At 37.4% G+C, this 18,683-nt stretch overlaps 2 long non-coding RNA genes across 3 annotated transcripts in view; one reads left to right on the top strand and one right to left on the bottom strand.

The window, feature by feature from the left end:
* LOC137038623 (uncharacterized) overlaps positions 1-429 on the bottom strand; it is a 28,831-nt gene extending 28,402 nt beyond the window's left edge. Inside the window, exon 1 of the long non-coding RNA XR_010897528.1 lies at positions 331-429. This is a non-coding gene — a long non-coding RNA (uncharacterized lncRNA). The remainder of the gene's footprint in view (positions 1-330) is intronic.
* A 14,184-nt stretch (positions 430-14,613) lies between these two features.
* LOC137038121 (uncharacterized) lies at positions 14,614-17,750 on the top strand. 2 transcript variants are annotated; one of them, XR_010897392.1, is made up of 5 exons: positions 14,614-15,394; positions 15,573-15,634; positions 15,757-15,844; positions 15,954-16,070; positions 16,368-17,750. It is a non-coding gene; the product is annotated as an uncharacterized lncRNA (long non-coding RNA). The 2 variants fall into 2 exon arrangements; XR_010897391.1 differs by having other exon boundaries at positions 14,614-15,634.
* Positions 17,751-18,683: the final 933 nt, after the last annotated feature.

An 18,683-nucleotide genomic window follows, 5' to 3' on the forward strand; every position in this document is an offset into this window, starting at 1 on the left:
AAATTGGTCAATTCATATGATTTTGTACGAATGACCTAACCGCAAACCCCACCTCTAAACCTACCCATCACTATAGACAAATGTGATGTGTGGAATAGCCAGAAATGCATGGATAAGGGCCTTCAAAATTCTCATGCACCCATAAGTACACAACATCTGTAAATCCTTAAATGATCCACCAACCAAAGAGATACATTATGTTCTCTTTCATGTGGCCCAACCCTGAAAAGGGATTGTTCATGAAAACCCCCTCGGTTCCTTTGAGAAACAGGGAAACGTGTAGGAAGGTTTCCATCTGCTAGTTTGAGAAGGTTGCAGTTGCACTCTTACCTGCCAGTAAAGTTAAGGTCCAAAGTGGTTCTTCTGCATTTATACAGTGTTTTAAACTCCAGCTCAAAAGTGAAGATGTCTCTTTGTTGAAGGTCTGACCATCTTTGGAGTTTCCTAGGGAACTTGCAGCTTTGGTTTGTGTTTTTGTTTAGTGTCTGGTGGCAAAGGTGAATGAGCAAGACCGATTATGTCGTCAATGGATACAACAACAAAACCTTGCATGAGCTCTATAATTATGTGTTTGAGTGTTAAACCAGGGCACCATTTCAAATACGAATGCTCAGCGTTTCCATGATTTCAGAACCTATTCCAGACAAATATTATGTTCACAATATGCATCTGTAATGCACATTCTGCGCATTCTGTCATTTTGCTTTCGCAAACTACAGAAACACCATCTAAAGAGTGTGAAACACATCGCATATGGATTAACATTCTGCCTGTTCGTTCCCCTTCCCAGCCTCCCGCCCATTGTTAAACTGTCAGGGCATGATGATGAGGCTTCTAGCTATAGAAAAGCATGTTTTCGATTTATAAGCATGTGCATTCATTCCAATATCATGTACCTTTGATTCCAATGAAAATAGTGCTTTTTCCATCTATTATAATTATGAGTATGGGGCCTGATAAGTCTGAAATTTGATTTGAATGTTAAGTCTTTTGTCTTAATTGAGTTTTAAACGTTGAGTCTCATTTACTCCACAAATCTGTCTGTCAGCAAATTGGCCAATGCACGCTCCCATGATCCTTTGTGGCTGCTGACTTATGTCAATTCTACAAATGTACATTACCTTGCAGTACAAGTGATGTAATCTCCTATGAGAGACGAGGATATGCTTGCAAAACAAGTTTGAATAGTTGAATGATTTTTAAATGTTGGCATTTCATTTTTTTAATGTTGGAAATGTGATGTCATCATTTTAAGGTCTGGTTTTATTCTTTCAACACGCTAGATCAAATATAAACTATTTAAAAAGGTTTGAAGAGTTCAGATGCTAAAGCCTCTAAAAGCTAGCAAGCCAGACCCACATCAAGATATTGGGTCTAAGAAACTCACCATTAACAGGGCTCAATCCGAGGGGCGGGATAAATGGTTGTCTTTCAAAGTCCCTCTGCACGCTATTGGATAGAGATACAACCAACCAGAGTTGTCTCTACTTAAACAAATCAAGTAATCTTGACAAATTATTACTAGTTTAGTCCAAAAACTCAAAAATATAAGTTAGTATAACTTATTAACCTACAAAATACATATACTTAAGATTTGAAGTTGTATGAACTCAAAATCATAATTAATTAAAATAGCTCACTCTGGTCTTGCTTTGATGTGACTGGCCATGAAAAGAGTTCTGTCTGGCAACAAGATAACTAATTCACTGATTCGAGGACATTTACCAAAGGCAGTCCTTATCGCCTCGTCTGTTGCTTTTTGCTGATTCAAATTAAGATGGAGACTTTTTCCTTGTGATGCAATGTTAAATTCGATAAGCAAAACATTTTAAGTTACTAAACCTAACAATAATATGTGAACTAACTTATAAATAACCAGACTTTATTTCTGTTTTAATGATAATATAGTTTCATGAAAATAATAGTTTCATTTGAAGTCACCATGATGGAGATCAGTGTTTGCTTTAGTTGGGCTCTTGACCCTTGACTGTGTAATATTGGTAGTTCTCTGGCTGCTTTGTGTTTGTGAGACACATTTGATAAGGAACAAAGAGTCAAGAGAAATTATCTTCAAGTGATTTTGTTAATTCATTGATTATGTTAATGTCATCATGTATTGACAGAATCCCTGATATCATGCTGAGTCTAATGCTCCAGTTGCCAAAGTGGTTTTCTAATAGTATTAACATATTCATAATAATAGCCATGAGATCCTTCACTATTGTGTTAACTGAACAATTAATTTGTTATGTGCACAAAATGTTTAAATCTACAGCATTAGTTAGACCCACACAGACATCAAGAATCCATGTATCAATCTCTACAATGGTGACAATCAAAAAAAAAAAAAATTCTGATAAACAGATCAACTCTGAACATAAAACAAGCTACAAAAACATCAGAACAAAAGTAAAAGCAAATAGTAAGAATCAAAGAAAATTTGTCACAATTTAGATGCATATTTTATTCATGCCACAATGCATGTTGGGACCCATGGGGAAGTTCTGATTGGTTGTACTCAGCATGGTGTACTGAACTTCTGGTGTATCCAGTTTGGTGAACTTAACAATTTAAGTACAGTGAACATGAGCACCAAGTTAAGTGAACTTAAATATACAAGTTTGGGGAGACTCCATTACTCAATTTAATTGAGGGAACGAGTTTACTCAAATCAATTGAGTTAAATCAACTTATTAGGGTTTTCAGTGTGAAGCGGAGCTAATTGATAGATTAAACTTTCGCCGTATCCAATCTGCAAAACTCTGAACACATCTTCCCTTCTTAATGACTTCAGTGCTTTTCTTTGTTCTTTTCTCAGAGAAAAGCTTAACTCCAAGTCTCCCAGAGTCATGGCCAAAGTCGAAAAGTCAGAAGACCACCGTTCGCCATGATTAGTCATGATTAGACCCGCCCACCGATTCAATTCACGATGTGATTGGCCTGACCAGAGTTTGTTTTTTCCAGCTCAGAAGTCTATGGAGAGTTGCTAGACGACACTGGCTGCAAATTAGATTGGCTGTCGCTAGGGTAAAAGCCACTTTGGTAAAAAAATGAGATAACGATACTGAATGCTGATAGTTAATGCTCTCTGCATATATAGTATAAGTTCATCACTTTCACTTTAAACCCAACCTCATCCCATTCAGAAGTATGAATAAAATACGTTTTTTATCAGACGGACTTAACACATTTAACCCTTTCATGCATGGCGTCCACAGTGGACAGATATTTGGAAGGCATTTTGAATGTCCCAACCACCAAGTGGCAAACATTCATAATGTTTTTAAGGATTTAACAAGTGTTAAATCCTTTTATTCTCAGAAAACCAGACAGGAACACAATATATTTTTCAGCTAAATAAGATATAACACAGCTTCTTGTACATTATCTTCGGTCCACTCCAGTGGACGTTATACGCCAAAGGGTATATTGGGCCTATATTTAGATTCTGTTTTAGTTCAGATTATGATATAATTTACACTTGGATAGTCTTATTAAACAGATGGAGCAGAGACCCACAACATGGATGATATTAATAAAACAGCAATTAATAATTTAACTAAAATTAATAATAATAATTTGAAATTATTATTTGATTGCAGCAGAACTATATGCAGGCTGGATGGTGAAAAGAGATGTAAAATAGATGAATGGTGCATAGGAATACTGACAGTCTTTATCATTGAAGATGGATGAGGTAGATGAAGATGGTGGAGAAGCTGGACGATGGAGCACACACCTCTGGAGAGACTGGAGATTGGCTGGAGACTTAGACGGTATATAGATGATATACAAACACGGAGGACTTGGAAGACAATGGAAACACAAAGGATCAGGAGAGCCGATGAAGACAAGTAGCAATCAAAGGATCCTTAAGGATTAGTTCAATACAAAATTAAAATTTCTTGATATTTAACTCATCCCCATCAACAACCGTGATGTTCATGTCTTTCTTTCTTAAGTCGAAAAGAAAATAATTTTTTGAGGAAAACATTCCAGGATTTTTCTCCACACCATTAACTTCCATGCCAAAATGTTGAAGGTCCAAATCATTGCAGTTTTCGAAGTGCTTCAGAGGCTCTGTGCGAATAGGGTCTTATCTAGCTAAATAAATTGTACTTTTTTAAAACAAATATATGAATTTTAAATGAATTTTAATTTTTTAATTTTAACCTAAATTGCTCATCTTGTGCTGCGGTTCACCAATCACATCGAAAACGGCACACTAGAAGTAGGTGGAAGTACCGCTCCAAGCGCACATGCGAGGACTAATACAAACACCCTTTACCAAAAAACACTCCATCTTCAACTTCAAAATCGTCTGACATCGTTGGTTTACCTTGTTCGTTTGTTTTTTGCCAAAGGATGTTTGTATTAGTCTTCGCATGTGTGCTTTGTAAACACGGGAGCGGTATTCCGCCGTGACTGGCAAGCTGTAGAGCAGCGCGAGATAAGCAATTTAGGTTAAAAAGTATAATCTTTTTTTTTCTTTCTTTCTTTTGTGGAAAATGATGGATGGTTTCGCTAGATAAGACCCTATTCATCGTCTGGGATCGTGCAGAGCCTCTGAAGCCCTTCAAAGTCCTTTAAAACTGCATTGATTTGGACCGTCAATATTTTGGTTGCCAAGGAAGTCAATGGTGTGGAGAAAAATCCTGGAATGTTTTCATCAGAAAACTTAAACATTTTTGACTGAAGAATGAAAGACATGAACATCTTGGATGAGATAGGGTTGAGTAAAATATAATTGTCATTTTGAATTAATCCTTTAAACAAGACCAGAAAAAGTGACTGTGTGAGATCTGTGCTTATGTGCTGCTATGATAAAAAAAGTGCATGCAGGTGAGAATCAAGGAGGATGCTGGGAAGTGTAGTGCAGACATGGTAGATCTGTGTCACAATATTAAATAGTATTTGATCATTTATTTCAATGCTTACAGTCTATATTTATTTATTAGGTCATATAAAAGTGCTAGGCATAGGCAAACTAGGCGGTCGCCTGTGCGCCAACAGCTGGGGGGCGCCAGTGAGCCCCCGCCCCAACAAGATTTTTTTAGTTTTTTCATATATATTTTATTATTAATATTTCGTACCTTTGCTATTTCAAGGCATTATGATTAGTTGCGATTATTGGAGTGAAGTCGCCATGGTGATTGTGGCGCTGCTGTAATGGAATGAGATCATGTAGAGGGCGGCGGCAGGGAACGTCGTCATCCGTGGCATTGTAACCATAGACTGTAAAAAAAAATATGGACGTAGTGTCCGTGACGTCAGGCTTCCGATAAGCCGTTCTGAAGCTTAAAGTAGGGTCGAGCTGGGCGTTGCCATCTTGTGAGCGAGTCAACGCGTGTCACTCCCGGATAACAGAAAATGGGCAAAAAGGCGGGATGTGCGCGGAGCTGAGGTGAAGCAATAACTATAGACGGCCACTTGTAACCACGCCCTTAATTATGCAGAACTTTTTATAATGAGAGAGCTTTATATAATGTAAACAAATGAGTTATAAAAAAATTCACCACCCTCAGAGTTGTCATGAAGATCAAAATTAGCCTTATAAGCCAAAACCACAATTTGTACCAGGCTGTAAACATTTTTTTTTCTGCTTTAAAGTTGAGAATTTTAACATGGGGCTCAATAGAGTGCCGAAGTCATGACGTCACTTTGTAGGCCAACCCGGAAGTTAGCGGCGCATGGGTTCCCTTGATCAAAAGCCTATGCATTTTCATTTATGCATAGACATAGACTGATAGCGGACATTAATATAATTTTGTCATAATTAGCTAAAGTTGATAGTATTTCTTTGTTACTGAAAGAAAGTCTGAAATATAGCTTGACTAAGTGATCCAACTCTGCCATGTCCTCTATCAGTATGCTATGCAATGAACACTGATCGAATGCGTTATTCTCAAGATTTTATTTCGACTTTTTTTCTCGAAATATAACAAGTTTTTTCTCGAAACACAACGACTTTATTCTCGATATTTAATGAGTTTATTCTCGAGATTGTATCTCGACTTTTTTTCTCGAAATTTAACGAGTTTAATCTCGCATTATAATAACTTTAATCTTGAGATGCTTTTTTTTTTTTTTTTTTCTTGGCACTAATCCTCTTCCGTAGAGGACAGATATGTAACTGCCTCAAAATAAAATATTTTGATGATTTTTCACTTGTTTAAAAGTAATGATAAACATAATATATATACTTTGTGATTCAATAATTCATGCATGAAAAGGTTTCAAAGATAAATAAAATATAAACATGTATTCAATAAACAATAAAAAAATATAAAATGAATAAAATAAAGAATATATTTGTCTTTCTCTCGCTCTCTCAGTGCTCTTTGTGTAGCAAGATTTCCAATGTTAGCCAACACTAACATTAGCATTATGAAGTGTATGTCTCAACATATTATAGATGGATTTAAAGTACACTTTAACCAGGGGGTCAAGTTTTTGCTTTACACCCAAATGCTCTTTCTTTTCTTCCCTCTTCTGTTGATTTTCACATATGGAGCCAAGCCTGCTGCTATAAAAATATGCTATCATGTGTATTATCAGAACCATGTTGCATTGAAACTGCCCACTGGCAGCGAAAACGGATACTAACAGTTCTTGAGTGATCCTCTTTATTATTTTAGCAGTAAACCATGATAACACACATTCTTTTTTAATGTGATTTGCTTGGTGCTGTGCTTGTGTTGGATATCAACGAGAACCCTATTGCACAGTTTATGCTCACTGTGTCAGTGGATCGCTCATTCTTCCTCCACATTTCAGATGGATCAAAGAAGACAGATGGTGATGGATTCACTGAGGGAAGTCTCAGGGTAAGGAATGCAAGGAACACTCACTTTATCGTCTTCAATATCAAGCAAGCAGCACATATAGCAGCCTGAGGCTTAAGATATAGATCTCTTACGAATGTCCATTTTATTTTTCAACACTCAGTTTGAGGTCTGAAACGCATCAGACTCCCTCAACTGACCTCCTTGAATAGATTGAACATCCAATATGTTCAAGCTCAGAAAAGAGCGTATAAGCCCTATAACAGTGTTTCCTATTCCTGCCCTGGAGGTTCTCAAACTCAGAGCCTCAAGGGACATGAATGGGAATCGCTGCACTATACGACTGAAAAAATTTACTTTATTAAAGTTTTAAAAGCCACATCCTGATTTCGCAGAGTTTAACACATTCCTGGGTCAATATATTTAGTTGATCCTGGAACAACATTCCAGTCCTAAGATTAAAATTTAGTCCTAACCCTATACCTACCCTTAAACCTAAACGTACCCTTAAGTTATCCCTAAATTCAGAGGGAAATGATAGGTGAATAATGCTGCATTCACATGGGGCATCTGCGTCAAAGCATGACAGAAAGACGCGACAGTCTTAGGCCACATTTACACTGTCTTGATGCCCAATTACGATTTGGTGACTATCCGTTTTTTGACAACCCGCTTCCATAATCTTTTAAAAATGATCCATATCTGGTATTTGCATTTACACTATACACTGAACGCAACAGGCTAGTGTCTGCGCTAGCATAGGTGATCTGACTGCCTGACGTCTGCATTGACACTTGAAAAGTTGAAAACTTTTCAACGTCTGTCATGGGCCATGCCAGGGATGCGGCTTAATGGAACCTACAGTTCAGCAATGCATGATGTCACCCATTCAAAGTAAATGATTAGCGTTGACGCAGACGCCCCGTGTGAATGCAGCGTTACACTGATGTAGAAGCACTTAACCCTGGTTGTAAGCCTAGCTTGACATAAACTGTGAACTCCCTCAAATCTGATTGGTTGTGGAATGTTGTTCCAGGATCAACAATGATCTGGGAACATTGCACGTGGTGAAATCAGGTTCTGTGTTTAAAGGGGGGGTGAAATGCTGTTTCATGCATACTGAGCTTTTTACACTGTTAAAGACTTGGATTCCCATCCTAAACATAGACAAAGTTTCAAAAACTAATGTTGGACGTTTGATAGAGTATTTCTGTGTTAAAAATACTCCTTCCGGTTTCTCACAAGTTTCGGAGAGTTTTTTTCGAATATGGCTCGGCTTGACGTTACTAGAGCGGAAGGTCCTTGTATGGGCCGTACGGGCTCTTCTCCCTTCAGGGTGCACGTGCGTGTGACTAGAGCGAGAGAGAAAATGCACGCCTGTAAACACTCACTCAGCTGCAGATCCACTCGTCCGTGAACACTTATGACACGCCGCGCTCCACTTTATTCCTATGGGTGACATCAAGCGACTTCAACGCTTCAGCACAGCAGTCCGGGAAGGCTGCGCTGCATTTGAACCGATTTGAACGCAGAAATGACGGGAAGCTTCACAACATCGCTTCAGTCGCGTCGCAAAGCGGATCTCCACCGTTCAATGCTGTCAGGACTTTACCAAATCATACCAAAGAAGTGTGTTTTTGACGGAGCGGTCCCAGCGATAAAGGTTCGGTCCTGCTTTGGAAGCAGCCAGTGAGTAAAACTGCTTCAAATGTCTATGCTGTTGGCTATCGTCGCGTGAGTAAACATCAGTAAACGATGTTGTCATTCAAATGCGCTAACGGTTACTCCATTGTTGTTCTATGTATAACGTTAGAATAATGGCTAGCCCAAAACTTCCTCTTCTTAAACAAGGACAAAACTGAGGTCATTGTATTCAGTCCCAATGACAACACTCAGCATATAAGCCCTGAGCTAGAAAGTTTATCCGCTTTTAGATCGACAAGGGTCCAGAACCTAGGTATTATTTTTGACCAGCATTTAAAATTTGACAGACATATCTCCTCTGTCATTGGATCTAGTTTTTATCAGCTTCGTCTTCTGTCTAAAATTAAAAACTTTCTCTCCCCAAAAACTCTAGAAATGGCTGTTCATGCGTTTGTTACATCGCGTCTAGATTACTGCAATTCTTTATATTGCGGTATATCTAAATCTCAAATTGCACGACTTCAGCTTGTCCAAAATGTTGCTGCCAGATTTCTTTTAAAGCGTCGTAAATATGAACATGTCACTCCTATTCTTAGATCACTTCATTGGCTGCCGATTTGTCAGAGAATAGATTTTAAAATTCTCCTCTTCGTCTATAAATCCCTTCATAACAAAGCGCCTGTCTATCTATCAGAACTCCTTCACTCCTATACTCCTTCCAGAAGACTCCGTTCTTGTGATCATGCTTTGCTGGTCGTTCCACGCGCTAGACTGAAGCGTAGAGGTGAGCGTGCATTTGCGGTAGCAGGGCCACGACTCTGGAATACCCTGCCTTTAGAGATCAGGCTGGCCTACCCTGTCTATTTTTAAGTCACTGTTAAAAACTTTTCTATTTTCTTTAGCGTACTGATTACCCTGATGTGTTTGACTTTTAAAAGTTGTGCTTTTTATTTTTTACTCAGTTCTGGTTTTATTTTTATGTATGTATGCTATTCTTGACCTTCTGTAAAGCACTTTGGTCACCCTGGGGGCTGTGGGAAATGTGCTATATAAATAAAATTGAACTTGAACTTGAACTTGAACTTGAACGTTACACTAGTGTGACATGCAAAACCGTTTTGCTTGCTACTGCTAAGGTTTAGCCGCATACAATAGTCCATAAACCGAATCATGTCCTCATAAACTGCGAGTAAAGACACACAAATGTTGACAGGCCACTAAATACAGTACATACCACAGAGACGGACGTCCTGCTGTTGCTGTTTCTCCTGTTCAATTTATTACAGCCTCCGAATGATTCTGGATCATATATCTATTAGCTGAGATCGATAGCCATGGGTTTCTCCACGCTTGAGGACGTCACCGCTTTGCACGCTCGTCATTCTTTAGCTCCGCCCACACGTTACGCCTCCAGGCGCTCGTTTTTTTCCGGAAAGACTCGGTACAGCTCATATGTTTTTTATAAATATAATAAAACTAAAGACTTTTTGGAGATATGAAGGCTGCAATACTACTCTATAGGTACTCAAGATTGACATGAGATTGACTGAAACTGAGTGTCCCCCCCCCCCCCCCCAATATTTCAACACTTTTAATAAACGCTTCGACATGAGATTAGGGATTCTGCCAATTCATGATGTTATCATCAATGAATAACCAACATCATTTGATGATATTTTCTCTTGACTCAATTTTCTCTTGACTTTTTGTTCCATAACAAATGTGTCTCACAAATACATAGCAGCCAGAGAACCACTAATATTACACAGTCAAGGGTCAAGAGCCCAACTAAAGCACACAAATCTCCATCATGGTGACTTCCAACAAAACTATTATTTTTATTAAAACAGAAATAAAGTCAATATCGTTAGTTATAAGTTAGTTCACATATTACTGTTAGGCTTAGTAACTTACGATATTGTGTCATCTGAAGTTAATTTTCTACTCATAATGACACATCCATACTCAGATAGCAATCTATCGAATGTTTGTAATCATGGCTGCGTTGCGTTTTATTATAGCAATGTACCATTACGATTTAACCAATTGATCTTGACTCCTTCTGGCCATTAAAAATCACACAAAAATAACTTTATATTTATATATTTGTACTTACCGAATTTAAGATAGCACACAATGAAAAAGACTCCATCTTGATTTGAATCAGCAACAAGCAACAGACGAGGCGAAAAGGACCGCCTTTTGTAAATGTCCTCCAATCAGCGAATTAGTTCTCTTGTTGCCAGACAGAACTCTTTGCATGGCCAATCAAATCAAAGCAAGAACAGAGTGAGCTATTTAATTAATTAATTAATTATGATTTTGAGTTCATACAACTTTAAATCTTAAGTTTATGTACTTTAGGTTAATGAAGGTTAATGTTAATGAAGGTTAATAAGTTATAGTATTATTATATATTTTTGAGTTTCTGGACTAAACTAGTATTATTTAGTCAAGATTACTTGATTTGTTTAAGTAAAGACAACATTAGGGTTTACAGTGAAGTAAAGTATGTTGAAAATGTCGTTTTACATTGACTTAAATGTTAAATTATAGCTTTTAAACCTAAAGATAGACATCAAGTTTTAAAAAGTTGCCAAACAAAAGGTAAATATTTGTGTTTCTCTCACATTCAAATCAGTCTGTGTATTTAAAATCCTTTGGATCACTAGATACAGGTCCTGCTTTCAAACATGTGAGAGATATTATTTTAACATTGTTTGAAGCTGGATGTTGAGTATAGTGCTGAAAATTAAGTGGCTGTCTTTGGCTAAGTGGAACATATTTAATAAACAGTTCATGAACAGCACATATTTCAAGTTGTCACATTGTTTTAAGTTTATGTGTGTTCACATTCATCTTCTCTGCAACCTCAGGGCTGTGGCTCCTTGAAAAAATAAATTAATATTTGCTACAATTGGCAGTCCATAAAAAACACATTTAATGAAAGAACAGAAACACCCCCACCTCCCCTTATGGATCTATAAGGCCTATGTCTCCACTATAATGTATCCACTCACTAAATAACTCTCCAGTGCTCCTGGTTTCAGAGATGCTGCTATTTCCTTCATAAAAAACAAACAGGCAATTCCATGGAATGAGTGTCTAGGAATTTGCCCTGGTTCTTTGTCTTCCCTCTTGAATTTTACAAGTAAAATGTAGTCTGGCCCTGCCAACATCTGCTCTGTGGAAGACACCAGTAAATCCACTTTTATATTGGCTCTTTATCTTTCTACCCAACACATGCGGATACTGCTGTCCACCTCAGCCTGTGGAGGAGATGTGTGAGTGAAATAGAGATACTAGAATTTCAGAGCTTTATGTAACAGTGTTTGCAAATGAGGCATAAGCTGCATCAGTTCCAGAGTTTTTATGGAATGGTAAAGCAATACATCTCCCACATGAAATGTATCATAAAAGTCATCCAGGTGACTAGTGTGCTATACTCCAAGCCATCTAAAGTTGTCACTTGTGAAAAAGAATACACTTACATACTTTATAAATTAAAATAGCATACTTAAGTGGGAACTGAATGTAATTTTTTCAGACACTCAATTACATACCAATACATTTTAATTTTATCATTTAGCAGATGCTTTCATCCAAAGCGACTTACAAATGAGGAGAGTAACAGAAGCAAATCGATCCAGCAATATGCAAGTGCCCTGAGTCTGACCAATACCAGTTAGTCCAGTAAAGTAAATACACAGAAATGTATTTATTTTAAATAGAATAGAAAGTGTTAGTATGAATGGGTCAAGTGTTGCCGAAAAATAGGCGTCTTCAGCAGTTTCTTGAAATTGGCTAAAGACTCAGGTAGAGATGGGCAGGTCATTCCATCAGCCTGGAAGAGTCAGGGGAAAGGTCACTGAAAGTGATTTTGTGTTTTTTTGGGACCGCACCACAACACTGCATGAAAACCCTGGAATACGGCATTATCCGGGCATGGTAAACTCCTGTGTAATTTGAGGTTTACCGGACGTATGTGGGAAAAAGCGGATCAGAGTAACACGGAACAGTATATTTCAAGATACACCCGGAAACCTCACATATGCGGACATATACAGGCATCCGTGGAATTTCACGGAAATATACAGCTGAAACACTGCTGGGTGCTAGGACTGGTGACTGTTAGGTGTGAAGAAGGCCTTTCATATGTTAATGACACTGAGGTGCTGGCTGTTCTCAGAGGGAGGGGTGGCAGGGGAGGACTTCAGGATTGAGAATTATGACTCTTAATCAAAGTTTTTTTTTTTTTTTAAAAACACCCCGAACATATAGTCACAAAAACAGAGTATTTAAATTAAGAAATTGAATGGAAAAAATGGAAAATTAACCAACCATTTTAGAATAACACATTTATTGTTAAGTTTTACAAAATGCAGTTGATAACAATAACATTTAATAAAAAGGAACGTACATAAATGTGAAATAATGAAAAAATGGCTTTAAAAAAAAACACACACAAAAACAGATATGCTCAAAATAAAATTAAAGGAATAAAAAGGTAATTGGAAATCGCATGGGGCTAAATCTCAAACATTGTGCGAATGGGAATTTTTTACCAAGGTCTCTAATGATTGAGTTACTTTCTTGTAACAATAGGTTTGTTTGGGGTACAGATATTCCTTGCCGTTGAAGCTTATCATCTTTTTCATTAATAGATGGAAAGACTCAGAAAGTGTATGTTGTCTTACACTTGGGACATACAACATATTCAGTGAAGTTGTTGTACTGGCATATTTTCTTAGTTAATATAAAGTCTTGGGAATCATACCAGCAAATTGCAATCAATCAACTTTATTTATATAGCGCTTTTACAATGACGATTGTTTCAAAATAGCTTCACAGTGTCAACTGAGACAGCATTGCAACAAAATTTTAGTTGGCTGTACGGTCGACAATGTTGGCAGATCAATATTATAGTTTATAGAATTAAATAAGACCTAATTAATTCATTTTATTTGTATATTTAGTTGAATAACTTCGATCATAAATTTAGTGTTATAGTTTGTGTGTCCCCAACCGAGTAAGCCAGGCCACAGTGAGAATATTTCCTATGAGCCATCAGTTGTCTGAGGCAAAGCAGCAGTGCAGTGATGGCATTGTCTGAAATGTTGAACAATGCTTGCCAGGTTAAAAGCATTATTGCTAATAGCTTTACAAGTAATAAAGCAGAGCTGTCTCTATTGCCATTATCTTCTTCAGGATTGTCATCTTGAAAATCCAAATGTTCACTGTGCTGACCATCTGTAAAGACATGTTGCTCTTCATGGTCACTGTCATCATCTGAAGACGTTTCACTGAGCTCCAAGGAAAGCCTGAGCAGCTCATAGCATTCTTCTTAAAAAAAGAAGAAGAAAAGACATTTGTAAGTAAAGAAAAATAAGAAAAAATGAATAGAAGTGTAACATAATACACATCTGTCTGTGCACATCTATCTGTGTGCATTAATTTAAATGTAAGGAGCCTTGCCTTCAGTGATGGATAAATCAAGAAGATCTGCCGAATCTTGGTTCTCATGTAAATGCTTGGTTTCTTCAAATATGCAGAAATCAACTTGCTCTTGGTCTCCAATGTCCTCTGTAACAATTAAAGAACAATACAACGATTTTAGCTACACACAAATTTACATACACAAGCTAAATACACAGATTTAGTTTAAACAGTGAAACCTCACAACACCAATTTGATTAATGGCTGGAGCTATGCATTTGGCTAGCATTATCTTAGTTATGAACTTTTTACTAAAATCACCTGCTAAGTATCATGCACTTTACAATACATCATGTGTACGGGTCATGGTGGGCCATAGAAATGTTAATGGACCAGTCGTAACGGTTTATCCAAATAACTATTTATTGTTATGAATGGCCCATTAGGCTATGCATTAAATGTTTAGCAAATACAGCTATGACCAAATTTGTAATAAATAAAAGTTACAAATGTATTAACAAGACGTATGCCTATACTGGAAAAAACACAAACTTACTACATTCTGAAAACAAGCAAATCACTATTGTGTGTCAACTCTAACCAAAGCAGAACATGGACATATACATAAACATCAGTGTAATGTTGCACGACATCAGTAAATATATAAACCAACTGCTGATGATCACTCTTATTTTACTTGTCATTTGGTTTTACATTTAAAAAAAAAAGTTCAATAACTTACCCAAATGAATACCAGCATCATCCCAGTCCACAGGTCTCATTTCGGCTGGATGAAGTTCATCACATGCACCCTCTTCCAGCTCTGTGTTGTGATTTGTCTCAGCTGTAATCACTCCATTGTGAAAAAAACTTTTTTTGGTCGCAAAACCGCCGGGCTCTCTTTCTCATTTTATTATCAAGAGGTGGTTGTCCTTCCATGTTGATAGATAATTATGTCCAGCATTATATTTTTTCACCAATTTAAATAGATACACCTGCAACGCGTCATACCGAGGGCGTGGTTTGAGTGGGGATTAGCAAGCAAACAACACACGCCGAAGAGGGGGCGGTTTGAGGTTTGAAATCAACCACTCACAATACAGGTGGGGACGGAGGCGCACCCAATAGTAGTGTATATTGTTACAAGCGCGCGAAAGTTAAAACCTCCGCATTGTTTGCGGAAGTACAGAGAACGGATTGTTGGTTTTTGTGGTGTTTGGTTGAGATTTGGAATCGATCATTTTCGACAGATTTAATATGGCGAATTAAAGGAACCTTAGTTTTTCTACTCCACTGAACAAAGGAGGACAAGCAGCCTCAAGCTCAAGCCCAGTTACTGTGAAAGCCTTGATGAAGCAGCTGATCTCCGGCCAGAATGCTATATCTCGTCAGCGTTCTACTTTAATATCTGCACAGCCTGAACAGGCTGATCTTCTCATAGAGGCTCTTCATCGTCTTTATTTTCTCGAGCAAAAGTATGAGCAGCCTAACAACATTGTGAAAAGATTTAAAAGGGCACATAACGTGAGGTAAGTTCAGTTATTGTTATATAATGTCTGTAAACCAAAGTTGGCTTACAATTAACGTTAGCCTTATAGTGTTATGTGTTTTGTCTCCAGCGGTTACTTTGATGGCCATCTTATTCAAACTTGAAAATGTTGTGGTTCTTGCAGATTGTGAATCCGTTTTTAATTTCAAACTTTACAGGAATCTGTAAGGTGACTCCACAATTCAGAGAACATCCCGCACAAATACGATCCACAAACTGGGTAAGATTGCTTATTGTATAGCCTACTGTAAATGTTAGGTTAACCTACTACTAACATCATATGGATTTGAAATGGCAAAACCGAATTTTTAAATTAATTATAACTGCAACTTTCCCCCCCAGAATAGTCATCACACAACCTCGCTTTGACCATTTTCCTTTGAAGAATTAAGGACAACTTTTAAAGATGTTGACCTTGAATGTGTAAAAGGTAATCTTAAAGATTTTTTTATTTAAAACTCATTTTATATAAATATTTACCATGTGTGCTTTGTTTTCCTTACTTTTACTGGTATTACAATTATTCATGATTTATTTAGCAGGTTGCAAGACATATTGAGAAACCGCGGAGGAAGTATTCTTTGGCTCAGCCTGAAAAGGCCCAAAAAGGACACACTATGAAGACCATGGCAAAGAACCGTCAAAGAAAGAGAAGGGTAAGTTAAGAAACTGGCTAAGCATTTATTTTCTCTTTAGGAGATATGATTTTGTCAATATTGTGATTAAACTTTACCTCATGTAAACCCATACTTTGATCCAAACTGAGTGCGACATAACCATACTCATTAGTGAATAATGCAAATTGCATGTAAACTGGAGTGAAGAGTTCTGCTCATGTCATGTGAGCATCTTCCTGCGATTAAGACCTTACTGTACATAGTTGCATTATTGTTGTTGCACATACAGTCACACAGTCTGTGTTTTAGTGGTTAAATTACTGTCATGTTTTGCAGTTGCTGGAGACCAGGTCCAGGGTTGTACAAGCTAACGCAGAAAGAGACCTGTGAGACCGCTACAATAGAGCAGATGTCTGATGAAGATGATGATGAAGGAAGGCCAGTGTGGATGGTGAGGTCTCCACCAAACAGAACCACGGTTGTTTGCACTCTGCCAAGTGCTATGAACCAGACAAGAGGCTGACCCATGCTACACGTCACATCATCAGTGCATCATTTTAATGTATTTTTACAATGCTCTTTGGAAAATTTTCCACCTATATATATTGTTTACTTAGAACATTTACATATGCATTTTTTCTTTTATTCCTTTACATCGCTGTCCTTTTAAATACATTTGACATTTTTTTCATTTGGAATATTTATGTATAATATACTTTTCTTTACATTCTAGTTCTTATTTCATAATGTCTATGTTGTATATTTATTACTTTTTAGATAAACAAAGTGTATTTTATTCCTTTTACATCGCCGTCCTTTAAATAGAATTTGCTCACTTGTTTTTTTTTCTTCACTTATTTTTATTGTTTACTTAGAACATTTATGTATATTATATAACCTTTTTTAACATTCTACATTCTGGTTCTCATTTTATAATGTTACTTTTTAGATACACTGTGTATTTATTCCTTTATATCGCCAACTAATTAACACAACATAAAAATATGTTGTGTTAATTTTTTTAACTTTTTTACCCTTTCATTTTAACTTATATTATTTTATATATTTATATTGTTTATTTGTTCCTTTTAAATGCCCTTTTATTTTGTTGTTGTTGTTTACATTTTCATCCCTTTTAAATACATTTTGTTCACTTGTTTTTGTTTCCCTGTTCTGTTCTTATGCTTGTTTATAATGCTCTTGGTAATGTTTTATGTACTTTAATAAATATTCAAAATTTACCTAAATTATTCTTTGTGTGTATTTTTCCTTTGGGGGGTGGGGTTTATGGTGTATGTATATTTGAGCAATATCTGCATAGCTGACCAATAACCAATCAAATCACTATGCTATAAGGCCTAGGGCAGGCTAAGTTTTAAAAGTAACCAATCAAATGACTTTGCTATAAGGCCTAGGGCGGGCTAAGTTTTAAATGTAACCAATAAAATCACTTTCCTGGGTTTTCAATGTGCCCTGTCCTCCAATAGCAGTTTGGGTTTTGGGAGTGGTTTTAAAAGAACAACCAATCCAGTTTGAGTTGAAAGGCCAATAGGGGATGGGAGGCAAAGCTGCTCAGAGGTGTGAAAATGTCTCCTGAAAAAACCTGATGGGATTATTTGCCATGGCAACAAATGGCTGTAGCATGGAAGTATACGGCCACAACATACATCCGATTTGGTATCATTCCGGATGTATACGGATATATACCAATCCATGGAATTTGACCTATCCGGCCAGTATACTCCTGGATTCTTCCGAATTTCAGCAGTGTATACAGGAGTATACGGGTCCGGATACACCTCTTTTCATGCAGTGCAAGTTGCCATTCACTTACAGGATGCAAGCTTCTGGATAGCATGTAGGTCTAAAGTAATGAGTTTAGGTGTAGGGGTGCAGAGTCAGTGGCTGTTCTGTAGGCATACATCAGTGCCTTGGTTTTGATGTGCAGGGCAATTGGCAACCAGTGCAGTTTTTGAGAGGAGAGGTGTGAAGAGTAGGCTCTCTTCAGCTCATTAAAGACCACTCTCACTGCTGCATTCTGGATTAGTTGCAGAGATTTTGATAGTGCATGCTGGAAGGCCTGCCAAAAGAGCATTACAATAGTCCAGTCTGGAAAGAACAATAGTTTGGACAAGGATTTGTATAGCATGCTACTATAGGAAGGGCCTGATCTTCCTAATGTTGAATATGGCAAATCTGCAGGACCGGGCAGTTCTAGCAGTGTGGTCTGCGAAGATCAACTGATCATCAATCACAACTCCAAGGTTCCTGGTAATCCTGGAAGAAGTTATGGGTGATGATAGCTGAATGGAGAAGTTGAGATAAAGTGATGGTTTGACCGAGAACACAAGCAGTTCTGTCTTAGGTGGTCCTTCAACCAGCAAGAAATGTCTGTCAGACAGGCTGATCTTTCGATTTTCGCCACTTCCTCTCAGCAGCCCTGGGTTTAGAATGATGCTCCTTCTTAACTCACCAAAGCCAGCTATAGTACTTAAACTGTGTAATCTAACACTAGATACAGAGAAGCAATCAAGCAACAAGAAGAACTGTAACGTGACATGACTACTTGACTGCAGTGCCGAATTGCAGAGCTTGTGGAAAACATACACATAGCTATGATCAGATGCTTGCTTAACTGTTGTTTTCTAACTG

This window comes from Pseudorasbora parva, chromosome 13 (genome assembly GCF_024679245.1).
Source record: "Pseudorasbora parva isolate DD20220531a chromosome 13, ASM2467924v1, whole genome shotgun sequence".
NCBI lineage: Eukaryota > Metazoa > Chordata > Actinopteri > Cypriniformes > Gobionidae > Pseudorasbora > Pseudorasbora parva.